Consider the following 23,506-nt stretch of genomic DNA (forward strand, 5'->3'; position numbering starts at 1 on the left):
AGAAACCCGTACAACTGTACGGGTACCCGTAGGCCAAATCCCCGTAAAAACCCATAGAAAGAAACCCGTATGGTTGTACGGGTACCCGTAGGCCAAATCCCCGTAAAAACCCATAGAAAGAAACCCGTACGTTTGTACGGGTACCCGTAGGCCAAATTGCCGTAAAAACCCATAAAAAGAAATCCGTACGATTGTACGGGTACCCATAGGCCGAATACCCGTAAAAACCAATAGAAAGAAACCTGCACGGCTGTATAGGTACCTGTAGGCGAAATACCTATAAAAAACCTGTAAACGGAAACCCGTATGACTGTTACGAGTAGGCCAAATCTCTGTAGAACTGTAGGCACTATAAACAAAATCCCAGTAAAAACCCATAGCCAAAAATCAAAACTTTATATGCATATCCATTGGCCAAATTTCCATTAAAAAATGGATATTCCGTAGGGTAATGCTTTGTAAAAACCAGTAAACAAAAGCATGTACACCTATACAGGCACCCATACGCCAAATCCTGTAAAAAACCACTACACAAAAATCCACAGACCAATAAAGGTACCTCTTGGAAAAATCGCTGCACAAAACCCATAAACAGAACCAATAGCATTATACCATAGTGGAGTATCCATACATAGAATCGTGCATAGAACGGGTATCCATATACAGAATCCCTATAAAAAACAATACACAAAAATAGAACTGTAAATCAAATTTCCATAAAAACATAAACCAGCAGAAGTACATAATTAGCACTGATGAAATGTACAGAACTAAATTGCGGAGAAAGCATGTAAAGTAATTTTAAATAAAACTCAATGCGAATAAATAAAAATTTTAAAATATCTAGAAGCCTACGAGCCTGTCCTTCTTAATGCACGTCAATATCTATAAACATATTACAAAATATTTGTATAAATTCTCTTTACAAAATTTTAAACTACCATTATATAATTCTGAAAATAAAATGAATAGAAAGATAATAACCAAAGTCATGATTCACAACCATCGAATGTTAAATGTACATATACATATGTAAGAAAAATAAGGAATATGCAAAAGATTAAATTAGCAGCGTAAAATTAATTTTCCTTCTCTATTCTAAAAACAGTAATCTTTCTGCACTGCATTATTTGGAGATAAATTCATGTCATATGACTCTTACATAATTTGATGTTGTAAAAGAAACTAAAACTCAAACAGCCAATAGTAATTTTACAGCAGTATTAAGTATCAAAGACGAGTAAAAATGCATCGAGAACCAAAATTAACTCGGTCTGAATTAAGATTTCACCCTTAACATAACACGTTTGCTTTTTACGCTTTGTATTAGCTGGATTGCAGTCTGTCTGCTCCTTGTTTCTTTCTACACATTTATCAAAAATGTTAATTTTTGGAATAGGCATAAATAATGTGCCAACTTGTTTGTGGCTGCAACATATTTGCTGAAAGAAAGCTGAATTAAATCTACCTCGACTGCCAAATTTCTTATTCATTGTGGATTGGAGTTTCAACATCTCTAAGCCATCAAAATTCTTGCTGTTCATTACGGATTCAGCTGCTTGTATTCGACTACAGAATCTATTACATATATATATAATATCATTTCATTTGATTGTTGCGAATCATTACTTTGTATATATATTATTGATTTAATTATAAATATATACATATAGTACTGTACCTCATTGCATATATTTGTATTTCAGTTCTTTAATTGGGAAATTAAACAATTGTATTTAATCACATCAGCTTGTTTAACAATTTGATACCTAATGAGAAATGTATTGCCAAAGGATGGTACTTTCTAACATCTGCTTAAATTTTAAGTTACCTACAATGCACTAAACCAAATTAAAAAACAAAACTAGAAGAAAACCAAATTTTCAGGAAGAGAAACATTATTAACAAGCAAGCAAAAAGAATACGTGACTTGCAAATTAGAAACTTAACATAGAGTTCAAATTTAGCATACTTGCTATCCCCTTAAAGCTCGCTTACCAATGATAGTAACACCCTGCAGCTTATTATGACATGCATACACATAGATGTTTTGCGTGGAAGAAAGGATAAATCCAAGAATATAATGTAGTGAAGAAATAATAATATACAAACACTGTGTCGACCCCTTATTACAACACTTTGAATGTTACCTGTATCTCTCAAAAGATAAATGAAACATGAAGATAACATATAATAAACTTAATAGTACCCAAAATACAATAAATTATATTGTAACAAAATAAATTTTAAAAAATTTACAAGTTTCAACAAATACCAATTCTCAACGCACAGTTCGGGAATTAAGAAAATATCTCATAGCGTATAATGTTTTATTCCGTATCTCACTTTTAGTGCTATATAATCTTCCACAGATTTTATATAAATAAAATCTATAACATAATGGATATTTATAGTATATGTAGTCCTTGATGTAAAAAAAGATCAACTTTCGTACTGCAAAAATTCCATCTATGTGAATAAGTATGAATATACTCATATACACATAATTATACTAAATAACTAAATTAATGAAACTAAATTCCTATAGAAAAATGGGGAAAGTGTAGAATCGCCCACTGCTTGGCGTGTTTTTAAAAATTGCACATACTCGGTATCCATGTACACATCGACCTATTTTCACTTAAAAAAACATCTCAGAATTGCACAAAAATGCCATTGTGCACTCCTTTGACTTTATTTATGTACACATCAACCTATTTTCAGTTAAAAAGTCAAAAGAAAATTGACAAAAATCCAATTCCTTTTACTTTTGTACCAAGTGCCAAATAAATAAGTGGGCAATTCTGCACTTTACCCGAAAAAATATATAAAAATACCATTTACCTATATATATATTAATAATTTATTATTACAGAAGGTTTTTCATATATCATCTCAAAGGAACATAAATTTAATTACAGCGATGCATTATTGGAATAAATTTGAGTCAGTGTTTTCCGTGCAAGTTATTTAGATTTCTATTGTAGAAAAAATACTTGAAATAATGTATAGAAATATTATTTTGAACCATAAAAATTCTCAATAGTAAAATTTAAAGTACTGAAAAGGTAGCTATTGTTTTTGACAGTAGATTATATAATATAAAAATACCTCATGCCGAGCATTTTCTGAAATTACAATGCTAAATGAAATTGATATAGTGCAGTATTTAGCAATAATAACTTTTTGTAAACAAATGTGGCTATATTCGCTTAATTGTAATGACAGTAATTTTAACTGCATTTGTATAAGGCTATACAGAAGATTTATTTATATGGGTTTTCATTCGCAGAGAACAACCGGATTCCCTGTGGAAGTGCTTCCGAAAATAATGTTTAAATATTACTCTAACTATATTTGAAAGCAATGCTATAACAGTGTCCTTATAAGACTCATGATCCGAAGAGCTTTGGTTTTAAATGTCTCGTAAAAACTTTCAATTACTTCTGCAAAATTCATACCCACGTAAAAATTACTACACCGAAGTCAATTGATTATACAGCAAAACGTTCCTAAAACAATCAACTCCACAATTCGAGATAATGCCAGTTTCCTGTAGCCTGACAAAACTATGAATGATTATTAAGTCCTGTTATTTAATTATTGTCTTGACAAATGTGCCATTATCAGAGGTGGTCATTTAAGAAAATAACCACTATATGAGGTTTCAACTTAATGTAATTTTTTTCAAATAAATAATTCACTTTTTATACTCCCAAGACTAGTACATTTAATATTACATAAATCTTATTCACAAATCTATTTCTATTTCAAAAGCAATTTATGAAAAATACATTTGAAATTTTCTTCATCAAGCTAATAATAATGAAAATTAAAGTATGCATAAAAATGATTATATGTGTTTTAACAAAATAACACAAAATATTTAATGTAAAAATGTGGTTCTAGTCTCATACTTGTAAAGAAAAATAGACCAAAAAGGAAAAACAATGTAAGCTACTATGGTCATCTAAATTTTCACATAATTTTAGTAGTGGAAAAAAGATTCCTTAAGCTTGTATGTCTTGTCTACCCCATTCAATAAGTAATAAACACATTGGCTTTTCCTGGAGTTCGTTATAATGGTTACAGAAACCTTTGATCTTTAAAGAATAAAAGTGACGAATAAACATCATTAAACTCAACGTTTAAAGAATGAATAGGAAATGAAAAGCATTAAAATTGTATTAACAAGCAACTAAATGGTTTCTTCAACATTAAAAGCTAAACAAACCTAAAATGAGATTTAGAATTTTTGTCTTCGTATATTTTTTATTACATAAATCATTTAAGCACAGCTTGTAATTCACAAACAAAACAGTCCAGTTTTTAGAAATTAATTTTGCTATCAAAATAAACCAGAACTTTAAAAGGCAGGCATTAATTAAAGTTGTTTGATACTATTTTAGGTATACCGCGAAATATTTTTGATACTCATTGGCAAAATAATTTGGATCATAAATTTTTATCGATAAATATAGGATTTTAATTACTGCAAAAATTGGAGTTTCCTATTTATCTTTTCATTATTCCTATATTTTATACCTTCATCATTTAATGTACCCTTATATTTCCATATGCTTTACCCATATTCAGCATCCTTTTAGAGAATCAGAGAGGTCTTGAGAATTGTTTGTTATAACAAAGTGATGTAAAATAAAAAGAATCTACTTAATGATAATTTATATTGGAAAATATTTTAAATATTATAAAGCCTCCAACAATAACCTACTGGGTATTTTTGGAGCTATTTGGTATGCCAAATTATATCAAATAGAGCATGAACCTTAGCATAAGGATGGTGCAATAGCCAAAGGGAGATTTATGAGGCGGGGGATAGCTCCTTTGATATTAAAGATATGTTTATAGCTTTTTGAAGAACAACTAACAATTTGGCTACCCTTTGTGATGGTATAACGCGGGACCCCATAAACCTGCATTTTCAAGCAGAAATACCCCGAAGAGCCAAAAGAACTGGCTTAGACGTACGTATGCAAATAACGGAGGCATGGAACAAATCATAGTAAAGCGCGGAGTTCGGAAACTCCTCTTTAAGACAATAAGTGTCTAGCAAAGCTGTTAGATCGATTATTGCTGCTACAATGACAGGTTATCAAAATATAAGCGAGTTTGAACGTGCTGTTATAGTCGGCGTACAAGAGATGGGATATAGCATCTTCAGGTGGCGATAAAATTTGAAATTTGGTGTACGACCATTTCATGAGTATACCGTGAACATCGAGAATCCAGTAAACCATCAAATCCCCAACATCGCTGCGACCGGAAGAAGCTCGTGAAAGAACGAGACGAACAACGACTGACGAGAATCATTAAACATGACAGACGTGCAACACTTCTTCAAACTGTTTCGGATTTCACTGCTGGGTCATGAACAAGTGGCAGCATGAGAAGTATTCAAAGGACCATCATTGACACGAGCTTTCGGAGACAAAGCACCACTCGTGTACCGCTTTCCATTGAACGACACAAAGTTTTACGCCTCGCCTGGGCCCGCCAACATTGCTTGTGTAAGACTGGAAGCGCGTTAGCTGGTCTGACGAGTCTCGTTTCCAATTGTATAGAGCGGATGGACATGTACGGGTATGGAGACAACCTCATGAATCCTGAACTCTACTTGTCAACAGGGGACTGTTGCAGACAGTGAAAACTTTGTCATTACATGGGTCGTCTGCAATTGGTGTGATATGGTACCCCTGATATATCTACAAGATTTTGTCAAGTGACAGATACGCTAGCATCCTGTTCGATCACCTGCATCCATTAATATTCATTGTACATTCCGTATGACTTGGATATTTCGAGTAGGACAATGCGACACATCACACGTCGGGAGTTGCTACCAAGTGGCCCCAGGACAGATCACCAGACCCTGGAAATTTTTGAGCATGTCTGCTATGCCTTGCATGGTGCTGTTCAAAAGATATCTCCACCACTTCGCATTCCTATGGATTTGTAGATTTTCCTGCAGGATTCATGATATGAACTAACTCCAGCACACCTTCAAATATCAGTCAAGTCCATGCCACGTTGTGTTGTGGCACTCCTGCTGCGTACTCGCCGGGACCCTGCACGATATTAGGCAGGAGAGTTCACTAATACATCATTATTAAATTAATTAAACAACTTCTCGAACGTCCATTCCCCCGAAAACTGTGTATCAGATAAGAGAACAATAATACAAATAATTAATCTGTAACATATTAGTTCTTGCATTACAATGGGTATCCTATAATTAGGGACATATTTAAAAAAAAGCTGCGAAATCGTCTAAAAAATCATAATTTTTTAAATTGTGCTCAGATTTCCTATATGTCTTTGATGAACTTGCAGAACGTTAGGCATATCAGGCTGCTGTTTGTAGGTAAAACCTTATAAATCAGAGTCTTTTTGTTTCCCGTGAAGTAAATTTTGTTCAAATTTAAATCGCACTTACCATTTCATTGATACGATAATTTACTGATTTTATATGAATTTTAAAACAGGCTTTAATTTATAGTCACTCAGAATGTAATTTTAAATTGATATATGTGTTAAAAACCCGTAAAATTCTGGATATGCTTGCTGGTACAAGCGCTGGGAGATTTCTACTTAAGCATTTATACTTTACACTGCAGAAAGCGCATAGATCTTCTTTAACATAGTTTCTTTCGTTAAGAGTCTGTTATTTTAAAATAAGCAGTTCAAAAAGTATTCGATTCTCTGTCATTTATAGTTGTAACTATGTCATTTATAGTTGTAATTATCATTTATAGTATTTATAGTTGTAACTCTGTCCAGAACACAGATGAAGCTCAGCCTTCGTTTGTGAGCATTTCTTGATGGGAACCACGTTAATTAGAAGTAATAAACAATTTAAAGATTTGGGTATCTTCCTTGATATTCGTTACCATGCTTACGACATTTTCCATTGAACGACACAAAGTTTTACGCCTCGCCTGGGCCCGCCAATATTGCTTGTGTAAGACTGGAAGCGCGTTAGCTGGTCTGACGAGTCTCGTTTCCAATTGTATAGAGCGGATGGACATGTACGGGTATGGAGACAACCTCATGAATCCTGAACTCTACTTGTCAACAGGGGACTGTTGCAGACAGTGAAAACTTTGTCATTACATGGGTCGTCTGCAATTGGTGTGATATGGTACCCCTGATATATCTACAAGATTTTGTCAAGTGACAGATACGCTAGCATCCTGTTCGATCACCTGCATCCATTAATATTCATTGTACATTCCGTATGACTTGGATACTTCGAGTAGGACAATGCGACACATCACACGTCGGGAGTTGCTACCAAGTGGCCCCAGGACTAATCTTCTGACTTTACACATGCCCATTAGTAACCCAGATCACCAGACCCTGGACATTTTTGAGCATGTCTGCTATGACTAGCATGGTGCTGTTCAAAAGATATCTCCACCACTTCGCATTCCTATGGATTTGTAGATTTTCCTGCAGGATTCATGGTATGAATTACCTCCAGCACACCTTCAAACATCAGTCAAGTCCGCACATTGCAATTATATTTATACCTAATTTCAGAACACAGATGCAGCTCAGCCTTCGTTTGTGAGCATTTCTTGATGGGAACCACGTTAATTAGAAGTAATAAACAATTTAAAGATTTGGGTATCTTCCTTGATATTCGTTACCATGCTTACGAGGTATGTCAAGTGAGAAACGAAGTGTCTGCACTACAAGAACAAAATACAGTAACATCTTTCTGTGTTAAGAAAATGTATCGTTAAGTTCGACACTGTTTGTGAGTCTTGGAAGATAGGAGATGCGGGTTTTATGTTGATTACAAATTGGATTAAACTGCGAGAACGGGCTGGCTGCAAGGGCCTTTTCGTGGTTTTCCTCATGTGTAATGTGAATATTGCCATTTTGTCTTAGAAAGTCATCCACGGGGCAACCTTCTCTTTCTCTGCTATGCTTAATAACGAAGCACGTAATAAATAAATAAAAAAGTTGGAAAAAAGCGCACTGGGACTATTTGCTTAAGATGCATTTATGGAGAAAAAGGTTTCTATTTATGTTTGCTAAGAATACCTAAAGGAAACAGATTCGTATTTATGTTTTCTGTACTGAAACGATGCATTTGTTAGGAAAACAACGAACGTTTCCTCATGTCCTAGAAGTTTGTTAAACACCTGTAAAATCTAAATGGGACAAAAAATTAGTTTTGAGGGAAATAAAAATAATATATATTATTTTCCATATGCATTAAGAAGACAATATTAAATTAATTTTAATATGAATAATTAATGTAACAGCTGCAGTAGAAAACTGAAAAGAATGAAAAAATACCTGTTATATGAATTCGTGATTTTGTTTCATATTCACGAAAGAAAATCAATTTTCGAAAGAAAAAATATCAGAAAAATCCTCGAAAGTTTAGGGAGCAATGAAGAAATAGCTATCCTAGCAATACTGTATTCACTTCGTGCACTAATACTGCCTTTTTCTTCAACGTTAGAGAAAAACCTAGCCTGACTATTTTAAACTGGTTACTTTACATAAAAATGGTAGATTATCATTTATTTTTTTCGTTTTTTTTTTTTTTTGTTCTTTTAATTTTTGTATGAGATTTTGGAATGGGACGTGCCATTTGCGTTACACTGCAACAACAACAACAACAATATAGTGACTTTTTCCTTCTTCAAACTTTCAGTGTCGGTATATAAGGAATCCTCACATTTTTTCCTGCGGGCTGTAGTTAGTGTAAGTGGTTTGTACTTCCATCTGAAAAACTGTCGAAAGAATGGATATGATTTAAATGTGGGACATAACTGAATATTTTATGTTTCCTGCTCCCGAAAGCTTTCTAAATTTATGCTAGGGTCTCCAAACTGAAATGTTTGGAGTAGACGGTAGTTTGTCGTCAATATAATTTAGTTATTTCGTCTGCGTCCCTTCCCAGCCACTCGGTGGGTGATATAAGGAATTATTGCATTCCCATCATGCATGCTCTCTGGCATAAGTAATTAACACGCACAGACGGACCAGTGTTCAAATTCCGGTGAGCACGTAGTTAATTGATTCACATTTCTATTTCGAAAGCCTAAAGCATCTCTACAAGTTGTATAATAAGGAATGTATCATGAAAATAACTACGTATTTTTAGAAGAACATCATTTTATCAAATTAAATAAAAGATTTTAAAAGATACACTATGTAACATAAATTCTCGAAAAATTTATAAACGACATTTTTATCCTTAAATGTCTCAAGTTTTCGTCGAACCTAAATTTTCATTGTTTTTCAGAAAAAGCATCGATCCACATTATCTGAGATAATCGGGTTTCTGAGCAACTATTTACTCGAAACAGACACTTCTGTCACGAAAGATGAATGTTTTATTCTACGGAATAATAAATAGCCACTAAAATGCATCCATTATTTTTTGGATGAACACTAGCTTAGTTTGATTATTTCAGTGAATGAAAGCAGTTTCAGTTTCCCTTTTCGAAGTTTTCAATACACACGTAATAAGGAATTAAAGTGAGATACAAGTGTCAAGAAATATGTGAGGAAAATATTTTAAAACTCTTTTATGAAGATTTAATCAGATTAATAGCTGAGATCATACTTTAATTTTCTTATAAAATTGGTTAAAATTTCCAATCGGTAGAGACCAAAATCTGTTTCACGCCCATACATATGTATTTTTTGGTGGAATGGATTTCATTCTCCCGTGCCAAGTAGAAAGCTACAGCGCTAACAATAACCTACTTAAACGACAACTTTCGTTTTAGAAATCTGCCCACCAGCGGCCGAGCGGTAAAGTCGCTGAACACTGGTAGTTCGGTCCGAGGTTCGAATCCCGCGAACGGGCTGACAGCATGGGCGCTTTTGTGGTTTTTCCCATGTCTAACGTGTATACGAGTCAATTTCTCTTAGAAAGTCCTCCTCGAAGGCATCCCTTCCCTTAGGCAGATAGCCCTAGTGTGCTTTGCTATAATTAAATAAGCCAAGCCAAGCCTCTTAGAATCTTCATACGCTTTCACCACTGTGTGCAGTTTTCCCTTAGTACAAGATTGAAACTTCGGGCATAAATAGCTAACCAAAGGAGAAAGAAGGAGCGTGAAAATAACAGAACTACTTTATTCGCTTCAAAAGAATGACTGGCATGTCATTTAAGAACTCCCGAAAGCAATGAGCTATGCACTAACAACATGATAAGGAAAAGTACCAGATAGAAAATGATTCAGGCCTTCCGACGACCTGCCGATGTCTAATTGGCGACGTTTTAGGCGACTTCGATGTGAACGAGTTAACATCAAATATATTTTGCAAAATATGTATCCTTTACTGGCGAAACATTTACAACATATCTATGTGTATTGTTCTGTTTTACAGCAATACAGAACATTACAAAAAAAAAAAAAAAAAAAAAAAAAAAAAAAAAAAAAAGACATTCAATAAATGCAAATTTTTTGCTATCCAATTTACTTCCGAAAGTCCTCTCTAAAGCATCAATAGTGATTATTAGGTATTTCGTAGACAGAAAAAGGGATAATTTAATTTTATCATCTCCAAGATTCGAACCGTGGATCTTCTACCATTGCTGGGATGTTGCTACGAGAATAATCCTACTGGTTATCATCCATCAGATTTCAGTTCGAGCTACTCTACAGAGACAACTAGATAATGTGAAGAATCCAGTTGTAGTAAAACTTAAATTAATTAAATAGTGCGAAGTAATACTTTTGTTTTCGGTACGTTTACTCAGTTTGCTTTATTTCATTTTGAAATATTCGTTTATTCGTGAATATTTAAAAACATAGATGCTTTTTGCAATAAATTAACATCTGAACCATTTATTACCGCAATGAAGTAAATAAATAAATCGCTTCAACTAGAAATGACAAGTCGTTTGAACAAGCTATAAGGTATGTCTGGCGCCTTCTTAGCATGCCTTCGTGGTCCGTCATTCGAGTCCCGGCGAGGGCATTGCTCATTCTTCATCATTTCTGCTTCGAAATAACTAATGTTTCTACAAAGTAACAATGATGAGCAAATTAAATATAAATTATTCATGCAAAGTAAACTGCAATACGGTATATTTCAAGTAATTCGAGTTTCGAAAATGAAGTGTTTGCACAAGAATATAACAATCAGATGATTTTTCAGGGACAAGAAATTGCCAACACTTGAAATTTAGCTTAATTGAAAATAATAAGGACCACCTTATGATTTCAAAGAAATTATAATCATTTAAATCTGTCGACGCTTTTTTATTCCATCATACCTGTAAACCTGATTTTTTCCCCCCTTAAGGGCTACCTGAAAGAGAAATGTGAAAGATATATCTGCCAACATAAACATCCAATTCGATAAACGTTTTGCAATATTTAGGGTCATCAGCGTTTCCGGGGGATGAAAAGTAAAAATTCGACTGTGCTATATTGTCATTCATAAAGAGAAGGCTGTCACACTAAAAATGCAATGCTGTCATTTCCATTCGATGCTGTCATAGGAAAGTCATTTAGAAATGCGTATTTTTAAAATTTTGGTCAAAAAATAATTTTAATAGACTCTTTAATTAAAATAAGCTGAGAAAAATAAATTTGTATAAACATAATTGAAAGAACCCGTGAGTGAACAATTAACAATTTATAATAATTTAAAAACGGAATGAAAGGGGCTTTGCCATGAAATATTAAGAAAGGATTCTAAAGTTGGGATTGGTTATAATCAGTATTTTACCTATGTTCATATAGTTAATTTACTCATTTAAAACATTTTAACTGCCATCTTTGATATCACAAATTCACACAAATGAAAGACAATGTAAATTAGTTAATAAATACTATTTGGATAATTTCATATAAATATATTTCTTAATCTTAGAACAAAAATCCTGTAAAGCCATACAGGGTTGTCATAAAAAACATTCCCGATATATGAACGCCTGAAAGTAATCGAAATTAAATTTGAAAGACTGGTATTTAAAAGTATGCTTTCGAGAATGTGATGATTTAAAACAACAGAGCTCTCATAGTTACGGTTACAATGACAAAATTTCGAAATTTTCGATTGGCAAAAAGAGAGGAATTTTCGATTTCTGTCCTGTGTTGTCACTAGATTTTTAAATACCCATCTTTTCAAATGATTTACTCCAGCTCGTTTTGCCATATGTGTATCGTTTCAACGCCATTTATAAGCCCACTAGCGGCCGAGCTGTAAAATTACTGAACGCTGGTAGTTCAATCCGAGCTTCGCATCTAGCGAACGGGCTGGCTGTATGGGTGTTTTCGTGTTTTTCTCCATGTGTAACGTGTGTACGAGTTAGTTTTCCTTACAACGTCCTGCACGAAGGCATCACTTCCTTAGGCAGATAGCCCTTGATGCTTTGGCGTAATCATATAAACCAAACCCAAGCCCAACCAACGCCATTTATGTTTTTTCATTGCTCTGGTCAATTTGGGCATGAAAAAGTGGGTGTTGCCTTTCGAAAATTTCGAAATGTGTTCACTATAATAGTGTGAGCTCTATTGTTTTCAATCATCATAACCTCGAGCGTATACCTTCAAATAATAAAATCTTAAATTTCATTTGATTGCTTGATCAAATAGGTCTCTGGGAGTCCATATGTTGGGGAAGTCTTTTTTATGACAAGTATAGTACTTGGTCTACTACTGGAACTTTAGTCTTATAATCCCCTAACGGACACGTAATGAGTTATCGCTATGTCTGGGATATAAGGTGTGTTGGAACCCAAAAATCTTCAAAAAAAAAAAGGTGATTTCGGATTTTTGCATTTTCAAATTCTCTACACTTTTAGCTTTCTAAAAATACCATTCTTTAATCTCTATGAAAATTAGAACTGTAAAAAATCTAGTTTTAATTTGTCATAATTTGCTTTGATAAATGAGGATTTTTACATAAAAACGCGTTTTTCTCCAAACGTTATTTTTTTATACTCGATGTATCTTTTCTCAGGAACTACTGCTTACAGGTATCTGAAATGTTTATGGCTTATTTGTTATGTTTTCTAATATTTACTGAAACAAGCGTTTTGCGATAAACTAAGAAAAAAATTAAAAACATTTTTTTTGTGTGTGAAAAGTGCTAAATTTGACTACGCCTAACAAAATATTCTGTAAATTACTCTAAAATTCAAAATGTTTCAAAAGCTCATTTCAGTATAATCAAATAGGTATACTTTAATTACACAAAAATTTCAAGCGTGTATCTACAGCAGATTTTGAGGAAAGGTACATCGAAAATGGCCAAATTAATATTGTCGGTATGCGGGTGTCCAACAACCCTTTTGAAAACAAAGCCTTCCGAATGTTTTATAATAAACTTTTTATTTAAGCAACATAAGGGCACGACTTTGTGCTAAAAGTAATCACAACTTATTATGATGTAAGTAAATTAGAACATTTAAATTATTTTAAACTTTCATCAGTAATCTAACTCTATACAATAAAATTCTAAGCTAAAAGCTGGCTGAATAAGTTACCGTCGCGTCATATTTAAGTATTGGCGGCAAGAGAGTGCAAAAGCCCATAGTTATAACTGGATGGGACTGGCAGAATCTAAACATACTACGCTGGTTCCAGGAACTCTGTCTTTCAAGATCCCAAACCTTAGCTTTAATATAATTCCGAACTAATTTGCATTCTGGTGAGGAATACGGAAAGAAGTAGCTGGTTGAATTAATATAAGAATCTTACAGACCTAATTTAAACATTCATTTTGTAAAAGATAATAACCTAACAAATAATATTCATGATAACAATATGTAAAAAACATTTGTTCGATGTGTGACACCCAAAACAAGAAATGAATTGCGCTCTGCAATTAATAAAGAAGAGTTTAATATTCTTCAAAGTATTACACAAATGAAAAGGCAGTAAATATGAATAAAATATTTAATAGTAATACACGTATTTCTTAACACCACTACTTAAGATCATATATAAATGTATATGCGTACTTTTTGTTTCATGTTTTAAGGTTAATTATAAATTACAATGATAATTTCATATTTCACAGAACAAATTTAAGAAATAACGTCCTAAAAGCAGTAAAACCTGCTCTTCTTTAAATAGCATGTGTGTAGTAAAAATATTTTCCGATTTATAAGGATATATTTTTTTATCCCCATCGTTAAAATTAAACAATAGAAATATACTTAAACGTTTCGATAAAAAACTAAAATTGAAACTTTTGTATTCGTAGTGAGATAAGAACTTGACAAATATACATGATGGTATATTTTTCAAACGGTACAAATTATGCAATGTTTGCGCTTACAGATAGTACAAGAATGATAATAAACTATAATTTGTAAATAGAAAATTAAAAAACACTCATTGCATTTAAATTTTTTTTCTTTTATTTTGCGATCTTCTGAAGCAGTAAATATTTGTATTACAATTTAAGCAAATATTTGGAGATGTTTCTAGTGTTCTCGGGACACCATTAAAGAAGTCACAATTGAAAAATTGCCAGATTTTGTTATTTAGTTAGTCCATTACTTTAGTGAGATATTTTTAGTGGAGTTAAAATTGTTGTATTTCCAGGTGCAATGCAGCATGAGAAATATTAAGAAAAAGCTATGTCGAAAAAGTAAAAATACAGGGGCACGATCATTTAACATTGAATAAATGGATATCTCGGTAATTTGTATTGAAATTGAAAAAATAGAATTGACTACTGTGTTAGCAGTATTCGTAATTACATTCTCTTATTGCTTTCCAGAAATCTCGAGAAGCAAAAATTACTAGAAATTCTTCACGACCGATTAAAAGCTATATAAAAGCAGAGAGAGAACATCTCAGCTCAATTCCATAAGGACTTAAAAATTGAACCACTGGATACCTTCCTCCGTAAAGCAAATGACAAATTATTCAGAAAAGCTAAAGACTGCGAACTTTCGTAGTTTATTCAGTCCCTTTCACTGCGAAATCTTGGATGCGGCCAGACATCTCCGTTCTTTTGCTGCCTTTATTTTGAATATCAATCAGAACTTTCCAACATAATTGCTATGTATTTAACTCACATCGTTTGATTGTACGAACTTTAAGTACAATACGAAGCAGCCACATGACCTGTGCATACAGATTCTCTGCTAATTTTCTAGCAAATACTATCTTCCCTAAAACAATTTACATATGTAAATATTGGGTATTTAACCAAGATTGTTTAGTTGTGTTTATTTTATAATATTTTATAATAATATGTAGCTCTCTTGTATTTTGTATTTATGCCATATTTTTGGACGGAATGTATAGCACCAATCAGATGTCATCTCGTTGTTCACGTGACTTGGTCACATCCCTTCTTCCCTACAGCCATCCTGCATCGCCCAATTCAAGCATTTTATTACTTCAAGCGCTCAATGAAGCATCTAAGTCAAGATAGCCGAGAACACAGCATGCAAATATGCATGCTAATCGCTGCGTAAGTGGACTTGGAATATCAACTCAGTTGTTTAATTAGCTGCTGTTGTTATTGTAGCATATTCGCGGTGAGATCGGATTAGCTTTCTCTTTAAATGCACAATGAATTGCGTTCTATTTAGCGTATTTGCGTTCCTCTGATTATTAGTGCCTGACATTCTGAACAGTTGTACGAATATCTCTGACGAAAATTCCAGTCTTTTGTTATATTTCTTGTGATAAGAATAAATTTTATTAACCTTTTATCGGACTTGTGCATTGAATCTCTTTCGAACCCGTGAGCCCGCAACAGTATGTATTCTAAAATGAAATAATTAGGAGATTTAAGTGCATTTTCTAAAATTAATAACCTTTCTGAGCATAAGGCAAAGAAGAGCTTTAGATAATATATGTAGTTACATGCTATGTACATTAAAATTAACGTCCATTTTTCATTTATCATAAATTATTTTTTAATAAAAAATATACAAAAATTAAGCAATGAAAGCAGTAGAATATACACAAGTATGCTAAAAAATCTTAAATTCAAACATTCATATTTATAAGTAAATAATGATTAAACGAATAAATACATATGACCGCAATTTTTAATGTGCGAAACTATGCACTGCTTGGACTTACAAATATTATAAGAAAACTAATAAAACTCTGAAAATACAATAAAAAAATCTAAAAAATCTGAAATGTTTCAGATTTTAAATTATGTCCAAAGGGGCGCTTTTTTAACGTTTTGTGTGTTACCTTTATTTATTAAATATTATATTATACGTACTTAAACCATAAAATTCAATTCAACAGCAATATCGCAAAATAATTTTACGATGAATATATCTTTAGGATTTCGGATACATAGTCTCGCGCGCTAAATATGATTTTTTTTCCGTACAGTTTTCCCATTGCCCGCTTTGAAATCGTTTAGTTTTTTTAGTTTCTGCTTTTTTAAAATAATCGCTAGTTGTCGTAATATCTTCCTTTAATCAGTAAATTGACAAATTTCGTAAGATTTCTTTGCAGACTACACACAGAAGCTTCAAATACTGCACATAGTAACCTATTCGGTTTGGTGAAATTTTGTGACTCATTGACAAAGATAAAGAGTATTTATAATGTCAGTAGTGAAAAGGCGATTTTTTAACTCAAAAAATGCCGAGTAGTGATTCGAAAAGTAGAAATTCGCATCCAAAACACTTGTGAGTGTATAATGTATTTCTTCCCCCTGCTTAGCGAGCCTTCGTGGTGTAGTGGTCTGTGTGTGGTTGAACTCATTGTTCTGTCTCTTCGCAAAATATCTCTTTTTACCAATTTTTTTAATGCTAATTTATTCGTACTTTCACGATATGAGCTTAAACGTTGACTACGAAATCGTATTGGTACATTAAATTTATTAGAGTGTTTTATACATATTTTAAGGGCGTAATCTCATTACTAGCTTTTGACTAAAAATGGGTAAATAATAAACTCCATAGTTTTTAATGAACATTCTTCTATCATTCTGCTTCTTTTTTAACGCAGCTGTGCAAGTTGTGCAGATATTAAAAATGGGGTGAATAATGTACGTATATCGGTTAAAAAGTTGCATAATTCAGACACCAGCCAATGTAGGCATACAAAGATATGAGAGACCATCAGAGAGCTTAGTGTTGTGTTCGATTTGCTTCTTTTATAACAGTTTAGCATACAAATAACATCAGAAATATCTCTCTTGAAGTAAGTGTCTTTCATTTTTATAAATATTTATGTTAGAGGTAAGATTTTAATTAAATTTTCTTTTCTTGAGGATTTTTTACATGACGTAGCTCCTTGATCTTAAATTGAATAATTCACTTTTGTTAGCAAATTGTAATTAAGAAGGTGAAACACCATTTTTTTTTATAATTGTTTGAGCCGTCACAGTGTTAACAGTGATAGATAAATGCAATATCAACAGTAGGGATGCTTACTGTTGTATCAGTTCTCGTGTCATCTTAAACGTACTCTTCACTGTGAAACATTAAACAAGCAAGAATGCAATAACAACGATGCAGAACGTCACGCTTACTCCTTCTTTCCAAACGTCTGCCCCCGATGGCAACATCTCATATCATAGCTCATGTGTGTTATGATCCGCAATGGCCCTTTTACAGCTTATTGCAAAAAGTTATTATATAACCTTTCGAAATAAGTTGTAAAATAACTAAATAATTTTTTAAATAACTTGTTAACTAATAATAAATTTTGAAATAAGTTGAAAAATACCTTTAATAAACTTAAATTATTCCCTTTTTCAACTTATTGGACCAATACTGATGTCCGTATTTGCGGCTGAGAGGACAGCCTTGATCATTGCATGTACGGTTGTTCTCCTGCCATCTCTTTAAGCACACGATCACCTCCAAACAACCCGGACAATATGGAGGCATATAAAAGTATCCTGATTACAAATTGGGCAGCAATCACTAGAATTTGCAAGATCCTGAATTCAGTATCAACTCTAAGACAGGGCATTTGTAAGGCTCCCGGAACAAGGCATTCCTTTGGGTGAAACGTGCATGTCGTCTGTACTATCACCTCTGTGTTCGGAATATGTTTATACATTATCCATAGAAAAATACCACTTAAAAAATCGTTGCTGTAAATGACTGATGCAATCATTTTGCCACCTCTTCCACAAATATGTTGGTTACTTTAGTAGTGCGCTGCCAGAACTTTGAATTATCGCAAAAATCAGTAAGATCAGGCTCCGTTATAGATGCTAAAGGTCACCCGACTAAAACGTGTGCTGGTGTAAGTGCTTCTGCTTCTAAATCATTGGTGTCATTCGACAGATAAGAGAGATATTGGATTATAAAATTCCTTCAATCTGGTTCAAAATTGTAAGAAACTCTTTAAGTGTAAAAACCAACCTCCAAACTGCAGGTCTGAGATAAAACTTAAATGACTTAACACTTGCCTCCCAGATACCTCCAAAGTGATAAAGGTTACAAAGAAAGACAGCTATCCTCTTCATAGAATTGGAGATATTCTGGACGCTCTTTCGTAAAGCAAGTGGTTTTCGACACTGGTTTGAAAGAGTGAATATTGGCCGGTAGAGATACATCCTGATGACAGAGAAAAGATGTCTTTTACTACCGGACAAGGAGTTTGGCAGCTCAAGATGATGCCGTTTGGAATATGTAATGCGCCGGCAACATTCGAACGCCTCATGGAAACCGCGTTAAGAGGACTTTGCTACGAAGCCTGCCTGATATATCTGGATGACATGATCATCACAGGGAAGAATTTTGGAAAATATCTAGACATTCTTAGAAAGACAGAATCTAAAATTGAGTTCCGCTAAATATAAACTATTTAGACAGGAAGTGGCTTACCTCGGACATGTCTTCTGTGCCGAAGGTATGCATATGGATCCAGAAAAACGCCAGTAGTTTAAGACTGGAGACACCCCGAAAATGTGCATCAACTGAGAAGTCTCCGGGGACTTTAGACCTATTTTAGGAGCTTAGTGATGGACATTTCTTCCATCGCAAGACCCCCTTCACAAGATGACGGAGAGAAAGCATAAGTTCTTGTGGACAAAAGAATGTGAGGATGCATTTAACAACCTGAAGGAACCTTTAACATTAGCTCCAATCCTGTCGAATCTTCAGCTCGACAAACCATTTATTCTTTACACAGATGTGAACAATGAGAGTTTCAGTGCTGTTTTGTCCCAGGAAATAAATGCTCAAGAACGTTTCATAGCACACTAGAGTAAGTGTCTAACTAAACCATAGAGGAATTACTATATCACCAGGAAAGAGTTAATCGCCATAGTTAAAGCCGTAGAACATTTCCATCATTACCTCTAGGGCAAAAGATTCCTGTTCCTCAGAGTATCATGTATCGTAGACCTGGCTAATAAATTTCATGAATCCCGAAGGCCAAAAAGGAATGTGGATACAGAGACTCCAGGAACGTGAAATAACTATCCGTCATTGGATATGATCAGTACATAGAACCGCCGATGACTTGTCCTAGAAGACCCAGTCCAGAAAGTAACCGATATTATTCCAGAGTCGAAGGGAATTACAAGGTGCTCAATCTGGTCTTATGACAGGTAACAACTTGAACATCGGCTGATCTAAACCCATGGAGAAAACGAAGAAAGACCAGTTGGAAAAAGGAAACATTATTGATTACATAATTGATTTAATAAACTTAGAACAGAAACCTAGCTGACAGGACATTTTGATCTATAGTCCTAGAACAAAAAAAAAAAAAAAAAAAAAAAAAAAGAAAAGAGGGCTCCCTGGAATTCACTGCATTTTCGAAACGGTGTGTTCTACCGGAAGTTCGAATCACATGATGGAAAGGGTTTCCGATGAAGGTTACATTCTGATCTGATGAAAGTTACATTCTGATTTCAGTTATATTCTGATCAAGGAAATAAATTAAAGAACCTCGGAAATAAATTACTGGACATCGACAAAACACAACTAGAAGATGTTTTTGTCGATGTCTAGAGCAAGCTACTCAACATCGACAAAACACAACCGACATGTTTACATTCCCTATCAGACGGCATGATACAGAGGTTTAATCGAACTATCCTTAAAAACCTCTCGCTGGTAGTTTCTAGAAACTAACAGGACTGGTCCTAGACGTTACATCTGTTTTTGCTGGCCAATCGCTGGGCTCCACTCGATACTACCGGCTATTCATCGTCTCAGATGCTCTTCGGTCGTGACCTTCGTCTGCCTTGTGATCACTTATTTGGTCGTCCACCGGACGCGCCTTCATCACTTGAGGAGTACATCCAAGATCTCGAAGCACGGTTTGAAGTGTTGCACAATTTTGTGCGAGAGCGAGTCAGCTTTGCGATGGCGAAGATGAAGACCCGGTACGGCACGAGAGCTAACGGACACCGATTCAATGAAGGTGACAAGGTGTGGTTATGTAATCCGATTCGACGGAAAGGACTATCTCATAAAGTACAGTCACCTTGGGATGGTTCTTACACTTCTCTAAACAGGATGAATGACGTCGTTGTTCAGATCCGTAAGTCAGTAAATTATTTTAAGCCTAAAGTTATTCATTTCTATAGGTTAGCCCGTTACTATGGCCATAGTCCCCATAGTGTATGCAGTGTAAATAGTATGAAAACATTGACTTATTTGTTTCTAATTTTTTGAAGTTTATACATTCAGATATTGATTTAGTATCTGATTTGCTGTTTACTGAAATTATGGTTTTAGTATTACATTGATTTGCTTTAGTTGTAAGTACGGCTCCAGGAATTGTACTGCTCGGGTCATGCAGTGTTAAGAATAGGGCAATGTTATGTGTATTGTTACATGGATAGATAATTTTATTGCAATTATACATGAAATTGTTGTATTTTTCTGGGTAATGCAACAGAAAAAAGATCTAAAGAGACAAGCTATGCCGGAACATTAAGAATACAGAGGCAAGTCCCTTTAACGTTGATTAAACAGTTTATCTCGGTTATTTGGCAACATATCGCCAAGCTGGAAACGGTTTTGCCGACTAATGTGTTTCACGACATTTTCGAGAAATCGTCAAAAGTCCCCAGACTTGGTGACAAGTTGGCGAGATTTTGGTCTGGTTCCTGTATCAACATATTGCAATTGAATAAACGTAATTGATCACTATATTAGCTGTAACCGTAATTCGGCCCTCATATTGCCTTCCAACAATTTCGAGAAGCTGAAATTACTAGAAATATCTCGGAGGAGAGAGCATTTGCTCTCAGTTGTTGTTGTTGTTAGCTGTCAGATCAGCGTGAATTCTGATTATTATCTCGGGTTTACCTTCGATCTTTAGGCGCACCAGCGGCCGAGCGGTAAAGTCGCTGAACACTGGTAGTTCGGTCCGAGGTTTGAATCCCGCGAACGGATTCAAACCTCGGCTGGCTGCATAGGTGGTTTCGTGTTTTTCCCCATGTGTAACGTGTATACGAGCCAGTTTCCTTAGAAAGTCCTCCACAAAGGCATCCCTTTCCTTAGGCAGATAGCCCTAGTGTGCTTTGCCATAATTAAATACACCACACCACCTTCGCTCTTTAGCTGCGCTTTGCATTGTGCTTTGTTTAGCGTTCGTAATAGTTTGAAGTGTAACTACTGATTGGACTGCTATACTGTGAAGAGTCATATGACTATTCTTGTGGTAACCTATCATTGGAGCATTCAATCTATGACGAGCCCTTACACATACAACATTATTATTATTTTTTGGCAGAAAAAAGGACTACTAAATATTTATGAAAAAAGTTTATTTTTCTCTTACGGTGACCGGATTTATAAATGTGTGAATGTGTGTGTATAGACACATACATTAAGATATTCTGCACAAAAGAGAAATGGAACAGTTCTATATCTCCCGCTCTAATAGATCGTTGGACAAAATTTAACCTGTGTTTTCCATATCTCGAAAAGTGCGGCTTAGATTATATATTAGGTTTTTATTTATCATTCTTTCAGTACACGTATTTTGATACAAATTTGTAGTCTTTCTCAAATTGCATGCTGATTCTTTTTCCATATTTTTATTCTCTGACTGAAATTATGCCAAAATACCAAGTTTTTTAAAAGTAACTCGAGTAGTTTTTAAAAATTAGCTTTCAAAAGTTTAGTATTCAATTTTAATTGAATCTGATATATATTTATTAATATATCTTGTTTTAAATTGATTTGTACGTATTTGATTTCTTCTTTCACAGCTCAAAATTTAGTTTTAATCCAAATAAAATTTGCAGATATTTTCTTATTTATTTTAAAATTTATATTTTTTAGTAATTTTTGTTAAATTTTCAAAAAAAAAAGTTTTGATTTATAACCTATAAAACGTTTATCCTATCAACTTAAAGTAAATGTATTTGTAGGCATGCTTACAAACAATTAGAAATTTTTATTCAAAAATTCCCCAGATATACGTGAATTTACATGTCGGCGAGTTTGTGTGTACGTGAATTTACATGCTTGATGAATGAGTTTTCGTAACTGTTTTGACAGTTTGATGAAACCGTTTCATTTGCCGTCAAAAAATTAAAAATATGTGTCTGAATTTATTCAGTGCAATTCAATTTTCATCCATGTATTGCTTTTTTAAAGTTGAAGGTTTGGCATATTTGTAAGCGATAAAAAAGCCAAACGTAGTTTACGCCCTTCGTTAAAATTATCTGAAAGATTGAAGGATGCACCTTTTTTTTCCGTTAGCGGCCAATGAAAGAAAAAGGAAAATTATTACCATAAATAAAGATTTTCGCCAAGTGAATTATTAACGCAAACTGAAAATAGTGTGCCATATTAAATTTTAAACTTCTTGGTAGGTTTCTCAATGAATTTTACAAAATTTAGGTATAATTTGAGTCGTAGAATCTAAATACCGAGAAAAATCAGTATATCACTTCGGGAAAATTCCGATTTTGTATTGAAACACTTACATTAGAACAGCAACACATATATAAATGCAATATATATCCTAAATTGCTCTTTCGAAACATGAAAAGAGCTAATTAAATTTCGTAAATTGGCCCATCAGAACGAGAGTTATAGAACTGTCCTATTTTCTTGTGCAGACTGTACCATACACATATAAACATACACATACATATATGCATGCTTACATGCATTTCTGAAGCTGCCTAGATACCAGAAAAGTACCTAAAAAACTCTAATAATTGTCAAGAATTAAACAGTCATTAATGAATATGATGAATAAAATAAATAATAGTCATATGTGAAGCAGTCTTAAGTGAAGCATGTATTCTTTCGTTAAAGAACATCCTTAATTTTTTTTAAATGTTTCTTTTTATTCTCGCAATAAAAATAAACATTTTTATTACATTTTTTTATTATTTGTTTTAAAAACATTTTTATTTTGATTCCAGCAGATGTAGAAACTTTGAAATGAAGTCTGGTATTTTTATATTTGAATGATAGCATCGTAACAATATTATTATTATATTTTGAATACAATAAAATAAGATAGTGCACCATTTTCGTAATTAATTGCGTATGAAATATACTAATGCACCATATGAAAACGTTTAGACAAGAGTGCAATCATAAAAACATTATTTCTTAGAAAAA

Source organism: Stegodyphus dumicola, chromosome 3, assembly GCF_044657685.1.
Source record: "Stegodyphus dumicola isolate Sdum_Otavi_A_Nest chromosome 3, ASM4465768v1".
Lineage (NCBI taxonomy): Eukaryota > Metazoa > Arthropoda > Arachnida > Araneae > Eresidae > Stegodyphus > Stegodyphus dumicola.